This window comes from Sinohyriopsis cumingii, unplaced genomic scaffold (genome assembly GCF_028554795.1).
Source record: "Sinohyriopsis cumingii isolate HCF-2022 unplaced genomic scaffold, ASM2855479v2 utg000663l, whole genome shotgun sequence".
Classification (NCBI taxonomy): domain Eukaryota; kingdom Metazoa; phylum Mollusca; class Bivalvia; order Unionida; family Unionidae; genus Sinohyriopsis; species Sinohyriopsis cumingii.
Genome location: NW_028315922.1, coordinates 1365701 through 1382493, shown reverse-complemented (window position 1 = coordinate 1382493; position 16793 = coordinate 1365701). Strand labels below are relative to the sequence as shown.

The window sequence follows — 16793 nt, the reverse complement described above, 5'->3', positions numbered from 1 at the left end:
AATTCCATTATCTATTAGAAACACATACCCAGGCTGTACTTTTTCCATCGTATACTCTGGAAAAGGATGGAATATGATGGAAAAACATGGAAAACCCTGGAAAACGATGGAAAAATGAAATATTCTGCAGAATTTAGCATGGAAACCCTGGACATTGTGCATGGAAAATGCTGGACATGCCTGGAAAATGCTGGACATTTTGGACTTTGAAATTTTTCAGCATGGAAAACCCTGGAAAACGATGGACATTTTGGACTTCGATTTTTTTCAGCATGGAAAACCCTGGAAAATGATGGACATTTTGGACTCTGAATTTTTTTCAGCATGGAAAACCCTGGAAAAGCATGGACAGTTTAGACTTAGAAGTTTTTGGATAAATTTCAGCATGGAAAACCCTGGAAAAGCATGGACAGTTTAGACTTAGAATTTTTTGGATAAATTTCAGCACGGAAAACCCTGGAAAAGGACTTAGTCAATTTTCAAGATTGGTACTAAGAATTATTTTTAATTACCTAAAGAAAGAACAATCATTACTAAACTGCGCTGTAACATATTTTTGAACTTGAAACTAAACTATTATTTCAAACCTATGATAAATATATACTGAGAAATAGAGGACACAAGTCAAATAAACAAACTAAACCATACACACACACACACTTGACCCCTGCTTTAAAAAGACAAACCACAAGTGTTGAAGTAGTACATCATTTATTGTATGTACCACATATGTAATTAAATGTTCATTATCAAAAGAACATCACTATACAAAAATGTTGGTGTAACACAAACTATACATGTATGAAAAGATATCCTGAAAAATTAGTTAAATCCTGACCAGAAAATATCTGGTGCATATAAAATCATAAATATGTCCAAATCTGTTCACCATATGAGCTTGACACTACAGTGTATAAGTATGAGATTCTGCTGTGCAATGGTGAGAGCCATTATAGTCCTTTTCATGATGATTGGGGAGAACAGTACCATAAATGGCATTTCCAATTTCAACAACAATAATAGGTTCTTGAAGACACTTGAACCTATTTTTGATGACGAAAGGAAGTCTTCTTTCTTGTCAGAGCCAACTTCATTCCTAAGAGATGTTTGCTCATAATTATTAGTTATGTACACACACTTGACCCCTGCTTTAAAAAGACAAACCACAAGTGTTGAAGTAGTACATCATTTATTGTATGTACCACATATGTAATTAAATGTTCATTATCAAAAGAACATCACTATACAAAAATGTTGGTGTAACACAAACTATACATGTATGAAAAGATATCCTGAAAAATTAGTTAAATCCTGACCAGAAAATATCTGGTGCATATAAAATCATAAATATGTCCAAATCTGTTCACCATATGAGCTTGACACTACAGTGTATGAGATTCTGCTGTGCAATGGTGAGAGCCATTATAGTCCTTTTCATGATGATTGGGGAGAACAGTACCATAAATGGCATTTCCAATTTCAACAACAATAATAGGTTCTTGAAGACACTTGATCCTATTTTTGATGACGAAAGGAAGTCTTCTTTTCTTGTCAGAGCCAACTTCATTCCTAAGAGATGTTTGCTCATAATTATTAGTTATGTACACCTGTACAACCCCCAGTTTCAAACATTTCTTCTTTATCGGAGTACAATTTTTTGCAGATCTCACAATAAAAGTTGTATTTGAGATACTCCTTACCGAATTCACATTTTTCCTTCAAATCTTTGACAATTGTCAATCCTGTGTTTGCTGAAGGAAGATGCAACTGAATTAAGTCCAAAAAGTCACGTATTTAGCATCTGACAAATTATATCTTGTTGGCAAAGCCCCAAGGACAATAACATGTTCAGACTTTATGATTTCACTACAATATATATCTTGTTATGGGGCTATGACATAAAGTGGGGGATCTGTGACATCGGATGGGTAAGACTGAGTTGCTTCATTCACCTGATGATACTGTTCATCGTCTGAACTTGATTAAAACTCTATACTTTCTTCTGAGTCAGATGAAAAACTCATGTCACTGTCACCATATCTAACTGGTTCATCTGTTGATATTCTCATTATATTTGAAGAGTTAATATTATGTACAGTCACCAATTTCATAATCTCCAAGACCAACAGAACTGGATTCACCTAGATCAACAACACTGTAATGAGAAATACAAATTTTAGTGAACATGTATAATTCATATTAAAATCTTAACATTCAAACATTATTGTTTTGTTGTGGGAATTGAATATGTACAGTTAATATTACAGTTACAGTAGTTTAGTTCGACAAATCCAATGTTAATGCATGCATCATTTAAACATGGGTAATGCAAACATGATACACAATGAATGCATGTAAATGACAAGTAATTGATACACAATAATATACTCAATCATACAAAGTACATGTGATACAACATACACTTCATAAATTTATTTGATGTTTTCAGAAAAACAACTCAAATTTCATAACGTTTTAGGGCATTATAAGAAAAATGAAAGTAAAAATTATATTTAACATTTTAAATAATTAAAAACTGAAGTATGACAATGCATAACAATAAATTATTAGATCTTGTTCTGCAAGAATCAATACTGATCAGATATTTCCTGGAATTTCTGTAACTGGCTGATTTGGTTGAATATGGTGTACACTGTGCATATATTGTGTATGGTGTGTTGGATAACCCATACAGAGTGAATGTTCTGTTCAAACACTCACATTGAATATTCTGTCTGTACATACTGAATGATTTCACCATATACTCAGAGTTTGTTTAACTCTGAAAATTCCACTTAGTGTTGTATAGTGAAATTTGTTTATTCCTTAAATTATTGATATGGTAATGAAACTGTGTTTAAGATATGAGCCATGTTAAGCTGTGAATGTACTAGGTAAGAACAAATGTATAAAGAATAATGCTTATCTTAACACAAATAAACAATGTTGTGGGAGACAGCTGCAGACATTATTTAAAATGTAAAAAAACTCTCTATTACTCCTGGAATTACCATTGTTTTCTCTTCCTCCAGTACATGGTGCTTTTAGGAATGGACTTTGTGGAATTAACTTCAAACTGCTTATATATTTTGTCCTGAACGCAAGTACCTGTAATACACAAACAGCATTAAAACGTTTACAGACTGTACAGTCAGACTGATTAAAACATTAACATATCGTTCGAAAATCATCTTCATGGTAAAACTTGTGTAAATTTTAATCTTGCTAAGATTAATGTGAAATTTTTCAAAATTTCTTTTTCCAGGACTTAAGTTACTTATGATTTTACTTATATATGTAGCAGTCTGAAAATTTAGCAATAACCTAAAGACCTTTTTTGACTAGATCTACAAATACTCAAGAAATTCACAACTTTATCATAATACCAGAGCAGTCCCTGTTTGGGCTTACATGTATCACTGGAGTTAACATTTCCAAGACTGATAATTACAAGGTTATGGCTGTTAAAATAAAATTGCACAAATTAGTTTGCTTTGAAAGTTATATATATATATATATATATATATATATATATATATATATATATATATATATATTGAAAAACAAAAATACCTACTCTAATTTTAAAACTGGTGCAAGAGGAAACTTGTTTTTGACCTTGTATTATCTTTTCACATTTATTGAAATACTTGCTTACAATTTAATTACCAGTCATACATATATAGTGTTGGGCGGTTAATCATATAGTAAGTTATTCTTGGGCAAACGAGATAAAGTTGAGACTCCGTTTATTTCATACTCACCTATAATATTTGGGTGTTCAATTTGTGTTGTCTTTCCATTTTTGTCCACACCTCGACACGATATTGCCTCTTGGTCGTAAACTTTGTCTTTTAAAACCACTTTACTGTAAACCGATCATTCCCCAACATATCCAGATCACGGCGTTGGTATCCGATGTATACATATTAACTCTTTAGATAAATCATAAATCAAAAGAGAACAAAATGTCTGATTTTTCTGTCAAGTATTCGCCTTCATGTATCGGAGTCACGTTTTTGTCAGGCAGAAATAGCCGAGGTTGTTCCGTATGATGATGGCAGATGAAGCTGACTATGATGGGATATAAAATTATGAACTTATTTTTTTTAACCAATTACTACATTGAAAAAGCCGGCATATTTCGATTTCATGCGTAAAAACCAAATTTTCTGAAAAAAGAGAAAAAAAAAGAAGAAAAAAAAACGTTTCTGTAAATTTTGGTTCCAAATTTGGCACCGTAAAACACTTTGGATAACCAGTCTAGAATTTGGGCGCAATTTTCGATTGGAGTTGTCATTGAAATTGTACAATATAAAATATCCCAGGATTTTAAGATGACCACTGAACCAGAAATATCTCTGGTTATATGGGTGAATCATCGTTCAGGGAGGCATAATCTGTATGGCTGATGTACACTCGCCACGAAAAGAAATGAAGGAATATCGCACAGGAGAGAAAGTGATGGCGGTTTATCGTGGATTCAAGGGATACAATGAGTGTATTATTGCGAAAATTGCAGGTAAGTCATTACTCAGTCCAAATGTAGCAAAATTATTTGCACGGCCGCCAAGTATCTTAGCTGCGAAAGACTTCGCGTGACGTAAATTTACGGAAAGCTATTAAGAAATATATCCTATGGAACAATTTCTTTTTTTTTATGCTGTTTGAAGACTGATAAATTAAACGTCAAACTTGTAAGGATATTGAAAGGTATGTGTTATGTTTTAAGCTTTGTTTACATAATTGGCAAAATTTTTTTCTTATCCTAATGCACAATGACCAGTCATCTCATGGCTGTCTTTCAAAAAGTTGGTACATGCCGGCCTTGCGAATATACATTTCCAAATTGTAAATTTCACTTTAAAGTTTATTCACCCATAATATTATTAACGATCTGACTGGTTTTTGTATTTTTTACATTTTCGTTATTATTTTCCAGACAATGTGCTATTTGTAGCAATAAGTTATATTTGTTTTAATTAATTTTAGACTGTGACTCGGAAATATACCGGTAGATCTCTTTTCCAATTGAACTGGGGCAAGAGCCAATAATGAGTACACACAAGGCCACCTCTCCAAGACCAGTCTAGAATTCAAATAATTTATGGTATATTTTAAATTATTAACCATGTGTTTTAAACTTTGTTAACCTATGACAAAATATATGCCAAATTGTAACAAATTTTTTTTATGAACTAAGGCTGGAACATTATTGTGAAATTTAAACATATGCACAACTACTACTTGAAACATTATAGTGTAGACAGGCAATATTCAAATGGACAATGTAAATCTACTTTCAGTTTAAATGGTATAATCACAACTGCATGTATATGGTAGCCAGTTTGTGTGTGCTTGATTCAGATGTTTAGTTCATACACGTGAATGGAGTAGAGGCGTCAAAAGACGCTTGCATGAGGTAAAGGGTTAATGCTGAGCACCAGGTGAGGCAGCTAATAGTACAATTTTTTTAACAAGTCTTTGGTATGACTTGGTTAAGGGTTCAAACCTGTGACCTCTCACACCCGTAGCAGGTGCTCTAACTACTTAGACTTAGGCCACAGGAGCAGTTAGGTAGCCAGTTCAATTTGTGATGGAAACCACAGGTTTTTAAGCCTATTAAGTTAGTCATCAAGCCAAGTGCCTCATTACAATTACCAACCTCAGGGATTGTAAAAGTACTGTAATTGCATGAAATGTTTCAGGCATAACTCTCATTCTCTCACTCCCCTCTCTATCTCTCTCTCTCTCTCATTCTATATATATATATATATATATATATATATATATATATATGGGATTGAAATAAATTTGAAATCTTGCTTGATTCTATTCATTAATATACAATGATTTGTATTTCAGAAATCATCAAGGAGAAGTATAACATTGGGGAGGTGATGGTGAGGCAGAAGCTTTGCGATTTGGTTAAGCCATCAAGAGTACCATCACTTCCACAGACTCCAGTGGTGACAACAGAAAAATAAGAAATGTGGTGAAAGAACTAGGAAACAACACATGTAAAAAAAAAATTTAAATTTTTTTTATTAAAACTGAGATAGAAATTAACGTGAATTTCTGTTATTTTGTTGTTAAGATTGCTTCAGAATAAATTCAAACAATAACTAGAGTAAGAGAACATATTTTTTTAAACTCGGATGATGTTAAGGAGCCAGTAATCTGGATTTTATGACATACCAGTAGAAGTGTAGCGACATTTATGACAACTTAAGCCATGTTGTCTACTGAATACTAGTGCACAACCTACTAAGCTACCAGTGACAAGTATAGTTTTTAATTTTTGTTTCCTTGTTTAAAAGTTACTAAACATCACAGTCAATACAAGGAGTTGGTTGGGGTAATTTGGATCATGTTCTTCTTGAAATTATCATCAAATAAAAGTTGCATCACTGTTAAAAATCTCGTTTTCATAAAATATTTCAACAATTTTCAGCTAAATTTTAGTGTTGTCCAGGGTTTTCCAGCCTACCCTGGATAAAGACTGGAATATTAGTCCAAATGCTCCAGCATTTTCCATGCTAGAATTGTCCAGGGTTTTCCATCATTTTCCATGCTTGAATTGTCCAGGGTTTTCCAGCCTACCCTAGACATAGCCTGGAATATAGTCCAAATACTCTAGCGTTTTCCATGCTAGAATTTTCCAGCGTTTTCCAGCCCACCCTGGACAGAGGCTGGAATATTAGTCCAAATACTCCAGCGTTTTCCATGCTAGAATTGTCCAGCGTTTTCCATGCTAGAATTGTCCAGGGTTTTCCAGCCTACCCTGGACAGAGGCTGGAATATTAGTCCAAATACTCCAGCGTTTTCCATGCTAGAATTGTCCAGCGTTTTCCATGCTAGAATTGTCCAGGGTTTTCCAGCCTACCCTGGACATAGGCTGGAATAATAGTCCAAATACTCCAGCGTTTTCCATGCTAGAATTGTCCAGCGTTTTCCATGCAAGAATTGTTCAGGGTTTTCCAGCCTACCCTGGACAGAGGCTGGAATATGATGGACATTCTACAGCCGGGACATGCTGATGATATCTTTTCTTAAATACTCTAATATTTTCAGCAGATTTTACATGTAGTGGAATCTTATTCCACAGAACTGTACCAGAGTATTGAAAACTCTTTCTAAATTGTTCTGTTCTTGGTTTTGGTATTAGAAGGTTTCCATGTGATATTGATCTCAACTGGTATTGTGTTGAAAAAGGCCTGAATAAGTCTTGAAGATACTCTGGTGCAGTTCCATGTAGACATTTATATAAAAGAACTGCCTTGTGAAAATCTATCCTGTCATATATTGTGAACCATTTGAGTTCTGTAAATAATGCTTTTGAGGGATGATCAACAGATGCATCTAAAATTACATGTGCTGCTCGTTTCTGAAGTTTATAAATCCTGTCAAGCTCAGATTTAGCACAGTTTCCCCATACATTAGAACAATAATCTATTGTTGGAAGAATATATGATTTGTAGTATAGATTGCGAGTTTCCACAGGTAAATATTTCTTGATTCTGCTGAGAAGGGCAATTTTGGATGACAGTGTTTTACAAAAGCTTATCAATATGGTCATTCCATAATAAATTATTATCTACAGACACACCTACAAGCCTTTCACGTTTGACATTTTCTAATGGATGATTATTTATTGCAAGAGATAGTTTTGGGTTCCTGACTTGTGTAGCTTTTGTGATGTCCCCAAAATCATACATTTTGTTTTACCTTCGTTAATTACCATCCTATTTTGTTGTGCCCAGTTTTGGACTCTAATAAGGTCTGAGTTTAATTTCATTTGGATAACTTCAGTATCAGAACTAGATGTATACAAGGTTTCATCATCTGCAAACAAATCTGTGTTTGTGGACTCATTATTTAATGGTAGATAATCGATATAGATAAGGAAGAGGAGAGGGCCAAAAACTGAGCCTTGAGGGACTCCTGAATAAATAGTGCGAGTTTGAGAGCTAATATTGCCAATGCTTACTTGTTGAGACCTTTGGTTTAGGTATGATCTAAACCAGTTTAAAGAAGGATTGTCAAACCTTTAACAGTTCAACTTTTGCAGCAGAATTTCATGATCAACAGGATCAAAGGCTTTCTTGAAGTCAAGGAAAACAATCCCAGTCATATGTCCATTATCCATTTCCTTCGCCAAATATCAATTAATTTGGTAAGTTCTGTTTGGCATGAGTGGTACTTTCTAAATCCTGATTGAGCTTTATGAAACAGAGAGTATGTTTCGAAAAATTTATAGACCTGAATGGCTACATGCTTTTCAAATAGTTTTGACAATACAGGTAGAATTGATATTGGTCTGTAATTTCCTGGATCCTCCTTTTCTCTTTTCTTAAAGATAGGTGTAACCGTTGCACATTTCAGTGTTTCTGGAAAATTACCACTCATTATACTTAAATTTATGATATGCGTTAGTGACTTTGTTATTACTGGTGCAGCAATTTTAAGAATTCGTGGACCAATACCATCCAATCCAGAGGATTTATTAATATTAACCTTAATTAGCATATCAAAAACATCAGCTTCACTAACATTAACTATTGAAAAATTATCATCAGGAATTTTAGCTCTTATAAATAATAGAAGAGCATCAAGTTCAATTGGGATGTTAGTCTGGTTCTAAATACACTTACTGGAGATCCTTATGAAGAAATTGTTGAACATTTCCATAATGTCTTGTACAGATGTTGCTATATCATCATTTTGCTTAAGTCTAGGGGGAAGACAACTGCTCTTGCGTGGGTTCAGCTTTTTTAGATGCTTCCACAATGTTTTGGTACTCTTACTTTCATAAATAGCCTGTTTATAGTAGTTCTCTTTTGCCTTATCTATCAGGTGCTTAGTTTTATTTCTCCACTTTCTATAGCTTTTCATGTCTTTTTTCTTGTGGAAATTATCTCTTAGGTGCCTAGCCTCATTGATCTCAGGGGTAATCCACTTGGGTGTAATTTGGTGTTTAACCCTTTTTGTTTTAATTGGGGCATGCTTGTCTAAGGCTGCATTGAACATCTGATACCATTTGTCCAAGGCAGTGTTGACATCAGCTATAGTGCAGACTGACTGGAAGGGTTTGCAAACTAAATCATTTAAGAACATTTCCTCATCAAACTGTTTTTGAAGTCCCTGTATTGTATTTCAATGTGTTGGCCGTTTTTAGATGATTTCAGAACATGTCTAGTTATACAGACTGGGTAGTGGTCACTCAATGCATACACTGGCACCTTAATTTCACTTATGTTTTCAGGTTTATTAGTATAGGCATGATCAATCATAGTAGCACTTTTATCCATTACTCTAGTTGGGGTGTTAATTAATTGAGTAAAGTTGTAAGTTTCAAAGCTACTTATCCATGTTCATGGTGGAGTTTTCATGTAGTCAATGTTACAATCACCTAATATGATAATTTCTAAATCTTCCTTTAGTAATGCTTTTTGAATTTGAACCTCAAATATATCAATCTAATCAGCTGTGGAACTAGGTGGCCTGTAAACCGAACATAAGAGTATTGGCTTTGATTGGGCAAGGGTTACTTCGATCCAGTTACTCTCTACCCCAATAGTCTCTAGATCAACACGTCTGTTATAACTAATGGAACTGTCTACACAGAGAAGAATACCCCCACCCCCCATGGATTCCCTATCTTTTCTTTCAAAGTTGAACCCCTGTATTTGGAGAGCCAAATCATCAGTATCATCAGAAAGAAAGGTTTCACATAGACCTAGAATACTGACTGATCTAGTCTGCTGTAATATTAACTTTATCTCATTTAGTTTAGGGAGGATGTGTTGAATGTTTAGGTTGATTACTTGCAGACCTCTTTTGAGGAGGCCAAATACATGACAATTTTGATGAGAGGATTGATCTTCAGACAAGGCAGTATGCAATGTATTGTTTTTAGACTTGACAGATTTCTTTACATTGCCTTGATTATTTACATAAACATATGAAGAAGATAACATACAAGATCCATCTGTTGTACCATGACCACATGTAGTGGATATTTGAGAATGTTCAATATGAGACTGATTTACATACATACAAGAAGACATTGACATATTAGACACTTGGGGGGGGCCTCAGAGGGAGAAGTAACTTGACCAGTATCACATAGTTGTTTACATGTTAACAAGTTGCACTTTGTACACAAATCAGATAGTGCCTGAAACCTGTTTATATAATTATAATTATTACATTGAAAAGTATACACATATTCTAATGCATTTTGTTGCTGGATATGTGTTGCATAGGCCTGTACATCATAGCCTTTTACCTGCTGGTATGTGCACAACTTTTGCTTACGTCCTAGTTCGCTACAAAGATGGCAACGAATCTGTTTTCCATGCAGACACCACTGTGTTACATGACCATGCTCTCCACAATACAAGCAGTTGTCTGACTCATGCCTAACCCCTTTTATAAGTCTTATGTACTGGTCTATATTCCTAAGGAGCATGCCAGTACCTCTGTTGGACAAGTGGATTTGGTCTCGCTGGTATAATTGTTGGTTCACTCGATTGTCTTTGAAGAAGGTCCAGTATTGCGGAACAAAGAGTATTTGGAAATTTTCACACAACATACTTAGGGTGTCATTTAGTTGAGTCAGAAGTGCATCCCTTCTTGGCGGTAGACCTGAGATGATTATTTTACACTCTGCGTTTTTGGACCTGATGGCATACAACAAACTTTCATAATCATCCTCAATGCCCTTCAAAGATTGGCCATTACTGTAATTATTGCCACCAATGAGAAGAATTACAGTATGATATGGTGACATATCCATTTCCAATATTTTTTCTGTAATAGTGTTAATAGTTGCACCTCTATGAGTTTTTATGTCAGTTTTATATAACCCTCTTGTTCTTACTCCTTTGATTATTGATGATCCTATGAGAAGAGATCTGTCTTTAACTATGTTGTTGATTTTGACAAGTGGGGGGTTCAGATGCATTGCTTGAACTTCTTGTTTTCCATGACTAGACTGACTGAGAGTTTGGTGACTGCTGTATTTAGTATTTGTATTTAATTTAGCTTCTTGCTGTGGGTGATTGGAGGTTGTCTTTAGAACAGTTTCTTCAGTACCTGGATTTGATGTTGAGTGAGACACATGAGGTCAGTGTTTACAGCATGTGCTTTAGCTAATTTTTGGCTCTGCCCATCTAATACCTGTAGAAAAGAGACTCATCTTGTTTAATTGATGTGGTTGCATCTGTTTGTGTGTATAATGATTTTTTTCTAATAGCTGGTTTTGGTATGGTCTGAGTGCCCTGACATGCTTTCTGGTCCTTTGACATGTTTGTGTATTGTGTTGTCTGGGTTTTCTGGCACCTGGTTTATCCATTTGAACACTGTAGACTCTTTGATTTTAGTGTAGAGAGTTCCTGTTCTAACCTTTCTACTTGGGCCTGGAGAATACCTATCACTACTAAGCACTGTATGGAGGTACAATACTGGTTATGGGTTCCATGGAACTCAAAGGAATTTGTTGCACCTATCATAAACTGGGGTCCTGGAGTTTCCTCCACATTGATAGCAATCTGGCTTATTTCATGTAAAGCTGTGTTACTGTTGACTGGATCTGGAGATCTGTGGGCTTCAGGGATGGGTGCTGAAGCCCTTGGCTGAGAGGTAATTGATTTCAGTCTGGTGTTGTCTACCATTTGCTGACAAGTGTTGATAAAATAATTTACCCATTCTGTGTAACCTAGCCCTTGTACATGAATTTTACTAGTTGTTATGTATAGAGTTACTGTGGCAGAATCTGTATCCATGGATTTATATATAGATCAGTCCATTGTGCGAGTATCCCTGCTGGAAGTGTAGATTCTTATCCAAGAATTTCTTGATTGTTGGAATTTTGTTAGAGTCAGCTGTGATTGTTATACTCTGCATATTATGTTGGATTTTAAGAAAGCTTGGAACTGAAGAGGAGGAGTCAGCCATGTTGGATTTTGGTGTTACACAATCTTGGTAGGTTGAATCTATTTCAAGTGAATATTTCTCTTCAGTATTGAGTGTGTCTATATTCTTTGTATCATTTAAGAGATCATTTTGGGTAAATCCTGAAAATGAATCTGATGAATCTGATTTGAAATATGAGTAGATCCACAGAGACAGTGAAGAAGTGGCCATATTTGTTTTACTGTTCTTTTGTTTGAATATGCAAACATGCAAATCTGTACTTATATCCACAGACTGAGTTTACTAAGTTACCCTGACACTTTTTGCACTGCTTAAATTAGTTGCTGGTGGCACTTAGAACTAGTATATTTTCTTCTGTACAGCTGTATTTCTGAACGTTTCAGGAGCTGGTTAAGAGTCTCATACCATGGTGGCCATTTTAAAATGTCTATCTCATGGTGGGACTCGAGTTTTGAGGCAGGTGGTATAACTCTGGATATGCAAGGTAATGTCAAGATATGGAAGAGGCTAAAGCCAAGGGCAAAACAAGGCTATTGACCTGAGTAGGTATCAAACCAGAGACAACTGGATTACAAGTCTGATGCACTACCAACTAAGCTACCATGGCTCACCACATTTTAAGTGCTTTTATACATATCTAAGAAGAAGGAAGCATAATTTTGGATTTATTATCTGAAGGAAGTCAGAGTTCAGTCAGAATTGGGACATACCGATGGATCTGCTTACAGGGAGTGATAATACTGTCTGTGTGATTTCACTTGATAATGCATTGACTGCTGAGGTCCTGCAGATAAGAGTGTAATATGTGTGTAGTGTACCTAACCACTGCAATATACAGGGCATGATTTTGCATGGAAATACTCAATTCTAAGTACATGAAGATGCAAGTTTAAAATGCAATTGCAATACTGTACATAGACATGTGGTTGAAAAGTTGGTGCTACAAATACCTCTCAAAATCAACTTAAAAAAAAAACAGCTCCTGTATTAAAAATATTAACTTAATTGGTTAAGATCAAAACTTTATTCTTTGATACACTTACTACTGGTTATCTACCACTCATTTTGAATACCTTCATAAAACCTCTTCAGATCCATTACCCCCACAATAAATCCAAAGTAAACAACTGAATGTACCAGTTAGGCTCTTTAAAATAAAATAGCATATAATTATCATTTTAATCATTCATGTTAATACCATATTTTTCCTGTAATAAGTGATGGGGTCAGCCCAATATATTTATCAAAAGAAATGCAAACAGTAAATGATACATCAGCTTCGTGACCTTTACCATACTAATGACACTGTCCTTTCAGCAAGGTGACCTGACTACTTTATCATTAGGTGTGGAACCGAGTCAAGTTTCATCAAAATGTTTAAGGAGGTAAAAAAATGACAGCCTGGATGAGGAAATTTATGCCATTGTCTATCTCATGGTGGGACTTAAACCTCGAGCCAGGTGGTATAATCTGAACATACAAGACAATGTCTCTCTCATGGTGGGACTTTAACATAAAGTCAGGTGGTATAACTCTGAATATACAAGACAATGTCTATATGGGACTCCAACCTCGAGTCAGGTGGTATAACTCTGAATATACAAGACATGTCAAGATATGGAAGAAGCTAAAACTTCACACATATATTTTCATTGATTCAAAATTTTCTTGTGCATGGATAGAGGTTACTGATTATTTTATATTTTCCTCTGCTGTGACACTGATCTTGAAGCAGACTGTGTGGCAATATTAACTTACATGTAGTTGGTTGGTTTGAACTATATTTATTTTACATATATTGGCAGCATCAGGCTATAAAAATAGGAGATACAGAACTTGTCATTGCATAAATAGTTCTAACAACCATCCCTTAAAGGTTATCAATGCTGATACACTTTCTAAAACATAATACTAATTAACAAGTATAACTATTTATCAATACATATCAGCATCACATTTTCTGTGACAGTAAACATGTATTGATATACTGTATCGATATCTGCATGACTGCCGGAATATCATAATACATACTGCATTTGACAATAGATTAATGTAGTAACACAAGAAGGACAGTTTCCCCAACTCATTAAAAGAAACCAACAGTTTCATTAACAATACTTCAGGATCATTAGAATGTACATGTTTTCTTCCTAATAAGTAGAAAAAAACAAGACTAATATAGCAAAGAGATATGATGCCATCAAGCACAGACATATTCATAAGTCAAGTCAAACAAGTTTTTTTTTCTCCCCCAAGTTGTAACAAGACATGTATGCATTTATGTATTTATTACATACCCTCACTTATATGCATTCAAAATATTGTATGTTTTATAAAGCTTTCCAATGTGAATGAAATTAAAATGAACTGGGAATTAATGAAGTTTGATTTGGTTCATAAAAACATACTGACACACAGACATCATATAATGAAGATGTTTATAATGTAAATTGCCAAACTATATAACGAAGATGTTTATGATGTAAACTGCTAAACTATATAAGGAAGATGTCTATAATATAAATTGCTGAACTATATAAGGAAGATGTTTATAATGTAAATTGCTAAACTATATAAGGAAGATGTTTATAATGTAAATTGCTCAACTATATAAGGAAGATGTTTATAATGTAAATTGCTAAACTGTATAATGAAAATGTTTATAATATAAATTGCTAAACTGTATAACGAAGATGTTTATAATGTAAATTGCTAAACTATATAAGGAAGATGTTTATAATGTAAATTGCTAATTAAACTATATAAGGAAGATGTTTATAAAGTAAATTGCTAATTAAACTATATAATGAAGATGTTTATAATGTAAATTGCTAAACTATATAATGAAGATATTTATAACGAACTATATAATGAAGATGTTTATAATGTAAATTGCTAAACTATATAAGTTATGTTTATAATGTAAATTGCTAATTAAACTATATAATGAAGATGTTTATAATGTAAATTGCTAAACTATATAATGCAGATATTTATAACGAACTATATAATGAAGATGTTTATAATGTAAATTGCTAAACTATATAATGAAGATATTTATAACGAACTATATAAGGAAGATGTTTATAATGTAAATTGCTAAACTATATAAGGAAGATGTTTATAATGTAAATTGCTAAACTATGTAAGGAAAATGTTTATAATGTAAATTGCTAAACTATATGAAGGGTACATTTTATGTAAAATCATATTATGACGAGTCATGATAAGAAGAACAAAACACCAGGTGAAATGAGCTGTTAAGCTACCATATGTACTCAGTTCAAAGTAAGTCTGTGTTGTACCACATACCTCTTTTTATTACCTTATATGATAATATGGGAGGTGATGTAATATAACAAATCAGAATAATATGGAACAATCTCATTAACTGAATCATTTTCAAGAAATAACAATAAAAAATGTCAAGATTTTATCCTGAAAGGTGAATAAGCAAAAGAGTACAAACAATACACATGCACACAATCTGCAAGGACTGTCTATTGTAAGACAGGGATTGTAAGAATTCATGCTAATTGCTAAATAATCATACAGAAGAGCACCTAATGTGTGAAAATCATGCATCATATTTTCAATCCAAAGCTTTATTTCTTTATCAAATCTCATCTACCTCTCCTCAGCTATTCAGTTCTAGAACAGCCCCTGCACAACAAACTTAAATAGATCTGATTACTCTAAGCTCTCTGCAGGATTCTGAAACATGAATCCTGGACCCATAGTCTGATGAAACTGCAGGTCCAGCTGAAACATGAATCCTGGACCCATGGTCTGATGAAACTGCAGGTGCAGCTGAACCATGAATCCTCGAACTGTATCCTGATGATACTGCAGGTCCAGCTGAAACATGAACCCTGGACCCATAGTCTGATGAAACTGCAGGTGCAGCTGAAACAAGTGCTAGTCAAGGACAAAACAGTGATAACCCTGGAGGAAGAGACACAGGCATGATAGGAGTCAAACAAAATTTTTTAAAAAGTAAGAAGGAAGAAATGAATGTACAAATGAAAAACAAAGACAGTTGTTCAAGTATTATCATCATATTGTTTATTTTAACTGACATACATGTGCATGAGTGGTTTATAAAATGACTACATTCATGATGCAAATACTTGATTTAATTCTGTACATTATAACCATGTTCCATCAGATCATTTTACTTATGCAATCACAACAATACAAACACCAACCCTAAAATAGCATAATGTATGCTTCTTTATCAGGAATCTGCTATTAAAGCCTAGGTGGTAGAACATCAGACTCATAATCCAATGGTATTAAGTTCAATATCTGCCCAGCCAGCCTAGGCGGGAACCCGAGTGGCCGAGTTGTCTAGAGCGCTCTCCGTTACGGATCACTGCCATCTCACCTCTGTCTGCGTGGGTTCGAGTCTAGGATTCGGCTAATGTGGGTATGTGAGAAAGCTTGCCAGTAGCTTCTCATGGGTCGGTGGTTCTTTCTGGGGTTTTCCCGGGTTCTTCCTCCACCATTAATACTGGCCGCCATGTATAGCCTTTCGTGTGCTGAAAAATGGCGTTAAACCCTACAACAAAAACAACAACACCAGCCAGCCTAGGCTGGCTGCCTTTTTGTGTCCTCGGGAACGGTACTTAGCTCTCATTTCCTTGGCATGATATAGCGAATAATATGTTGAAAATCAATGGTAAAACACATATCTGCCCCCAAAACTCCCAACAAAACTGTCTAATTATTAAAATGTTCACTCATCCCCAACCACTCTCCTGGTCTAGAAAGTCATGTAACTTGTCACACAAGCTAAATATTTCCACAGGTGTCATATGCATTTTGTTGACTTCTAATATTTTATTTTAAAC

General features: G+C 34.5%; 1 protein-coding gene and 2 long non-coding RNA genes across 3 annotated transcripts in view; 1 reads left to right on the top strand and 2 right to left on the bottom strand.

The window, feature by feature from the left end:
- The window catches only part of LOC149773334 (mannosyl-oligosaccharide 1,2-alpha-mannosidase IA-like), an 80882-nt gene that overhangs the window by 45548 nt on the left and 18541 nt on the right, over positions 1-16793 (bottom strand). The gene's annotated exons all lie outside the window — the stretch shown is intronic.
- Positions 695-5009, bottom strand: LOC149773336 (uncharacterized). The gene is made up of 3 exons (XR_016417379.1): positions 3765-5009; positions 3012-3108; positions 695-2155 (listed from the first exon to the last, which is right to left on the bottom strand). It is a non-coding gene; the product is annotated as an uncharacterized LOC149773336 (long non-coding RNA).
- Positions 4405-8532, top strand: LOC149773335 (uncharacterized). The gene is made up of 2 exons (XR_016417378.1): positions 4405-4522; positions 5866-8532. It is a non-coding gene; the product is annotated as an uncharacterized LOC149773335 (long non-coding RNA).